Source organism: Acyrthosiphon pisum, chromosome X, assembly GCF_005508785.2.
Source record: "Acyrthosiphon pisum isolate AL4f chromosome X, pea_aphid_22Mar2018_4r6ur, whole genome shotgun sequence".
NCBI classification, from domain to species: Eukaryota; Metazoa; Arthropoda; class Insecta; order Hemiptera; family Aphididae; genus Acyrthosiphon; species Acyrthosiphon pisum.
The window spans coordinates 112,958,789-112,962,035 of NC_042493.1; positions in this window are offsets into that span (position 1 = coordinate 112,958,789).

Below are 3,247 nucleotides of genomic sequence, written 5' to 3' on the forward strand. Positions count from 1 at the left end.
CTGTGGTTATAAGTTTTTGAATAATAACAAAATATAAGAAAATGGTTGTAGGTAATAGGTATGCGAGTTCGTTAATTTAAGGGTGAATACCTTGATTGGATATCATGTCTAACTTCAAAACTCGTATAAAATTAATTTGACTTTCCGGCAAATTTTTTTTTTCTTTGTTAAATTTAGAAAAGTTAAAAGGGAATCTTGAAAGAATTTCAAATTTTATATATAAATAGAAACATTTTTATGAATTTCTAATTCAAAATAATTTGCTAATTTTCGTGTTTTTGATTAATTTTTTGAATATTTTGACTTCAGACGCTCATAAAAAAAACGGATTGACACTCAACTTTTTTTTTAATTTCCACTAATATCAACTTATGAGCAATGTTGTATTACATTTTCAAGTTTTTTGACCGACCAAAAAATGTTTTATCGACAATAATTAAAAAAAACTAATTAACTCGAGATTTTCTCCCAGTGTGCAAAATCTAGTTTATTAAGTGTATCAAAATGTTCAGAAAAATTATCCATTCATACAGAAGTTTTTATATTGGCAGGACACTCCTTAAGTAGTACATAAAATCTCAAGGATTTTAAAATACGGTCTTTTAAAGAATACCTATTTAAAAATTGAATTTGTATTTGAATCATCCTGTATATTAGCTATTGTTTCTACTTATATTCTTAATAGTCATACAATCTGTCCTGGATCTCAAATATTATTTGTGCACAATTTGGTGCCAACTGCAAAAAATCTATGGATTTACATATTATACGTCATTTAGATATTGGCAGACAAATAAAATCTGTTTTATTGCCAAATATCTATTATAATCTATATACCTATCTAACTATCTTTTGTGTTTTGCTTCAGTTGAAATATTCTCAATTATTTTTGTCAAAGTCAGTATGATAATCATACACTTGGCCTCTTATATATGATAGCTAATAGTCAATTTTATTAATTTTAGTAAGTAACACTCTGCTGTACAGAAGGTGTCGAGTGAGTTACTATGTACTTGAACTCAATGATATAGAATCATTGTACACAAAAAATAAGATTCTGAGTGAATTTCGGTATGACAACCTATATTATGAATCAGTGATCCTACTTCATTAATTCGGCATTTCCCATCACGGTATCATTACTTGGTTAGCGATGGTTAGCTTGGTACCACAATAATTATTCTGGGTGTTTTCCGCAGTAATATACATAGTCAGTACTAAGTACCAGTTTATAATCCATAAATATAAATACAATTGCCGATCAACTATTACATATAATGATATTCTAATATATACCTGTATACTTAATAGTTAATAATATATGTTGTACTTTTGTGACTATAATATTATTATATTTAAAAGAGAGAAAAACTTAGGTGTTTCTTCATAATCTCAAATTTGAATGAAAAAAATAGCTTCATAGAAGCACCAAGAATTTAAAATTATATTAAAAACCGTATAACCATACTTATAAATTCATTTATCAGTACCTATAATAGATTCCCTGAAATTAACCAACTGAAGTTATACAAATTTATAGTTGTTTAGGTATACTTAGGTATAAAATACCATTAGCAGAAATTTATTAAATTTTCATGGGGGCTAATGTACTTAAAATATTCATTAAATTTTTATTTTTATAATTTTCCGCATATGATAAGATGTTTAAAATATTTTGCCTCGTTTTGAGTTAGGTGTTTATAAGCATTTGAAATATACGAGTTTTTTATTCTTCCTATAAATGTCAATAAAGTTTGATTTACTGTGCCAAAAGCTTGAAAATGTAATACAAAGTATTTCATAAGTTAATGTAATTGCAGTTTGAAATATATTTAAAATACATACATATAATTTTATAGGCATTTAAAGTTCAAATGTTTACATAATTCATCATAAACTCGACAATTTGCAAATTATTTTTTAGTCAGATATTCAAAAAAAAAAATGTCTTATATACCTAGATATGACAATTTAATACAAGGTTCTTAAGTAGTAGTTATTATAGTAGTTCATTACTATTACCATTACTACTATTATCTGTCGTAAAATAGCTTCATCGAAGCGCCAAGAATCTAAAATTATATTGAAAACAGTATAAACTTATAAATTCATGTAGTGCATAGTTGCCAGGGGGGAAATAAATGTTGGACACTCAAGAAAAATGCTGTTGATAATTTGGCTACCCTAAATGTGTAATCCTAGCTACGTGCCTGGTTAATTAATTTTGTTTAATATTATTCTACCAATTAAATAATTGTTATTTATGTCAATAAATTAATATAATTACCTGTAAATCTGAAATAATTACTTATTTATTAGTTATTACATCAACTGACATAGAAAACCTAATTATTCCTCATTGCTGCTTTCAAGAATTATACGGGCGTTTCTTTAACATTAATCACATTTGAAATTTAATTCGGTGAGATGCTTGCATACTTTAAAAAAATACATTAGCCTTGTAAATCTATTACAATAGCGTTTGCACGACAATATTAAATACTTATGTATATATAAATATATTTTTGTATAATAATATAAACAATAACATTTAATATAATAGCACCTGCCCTTTTTAATATAAATTATTTAGTGGATAATTATTAACTTTTTTAAAAATTTTGACATATAAAATTGTCAAAATAGTTTTAAGTTTTTTTAACTTTGTGATCCAAGTTTGCCTATCTTGCGAGTGCTAACCTACTAAATACTAAAGATTATAAATTATAATACTAGACACTTGTCACTTATAGAATTTCCGGGATGGTTGTGGTTGGTTACACTAGTAACACTAAATAAATGCTGATTGCAATTATGCAACCAAAAAGGTTCATCTACGTGTCCCACAGTACCATTAAAGGATAGGTGTTGAATATGCATCTAGATTTTGAGAAATTAATAAAGAATGTAATTTTGGCCTTTTAGAGCAATAAACTTTTTAAAACAACAAATAATAGCATGGAATGTGGTACATATATGCTTGATCTGAATATTAATTTGTAAATATATTGTATACCTATATGAAGGGAATAAGTAATATAGTATATTATGCTATAAGTGATGAATCAGCTAGAATTGATTTATAGATAATGCAGTTGATATATTTTCAAAAATAAAAAAAAGAAGATATCCTAATAAACTACTAATATTTTTGTTTATCAATATAAATATTTCCATATAATAGTTTGTAGGCTTTTAACTGATATAGGTATACAATTGTTTTTATAAAATATTTGCTACCTTATAT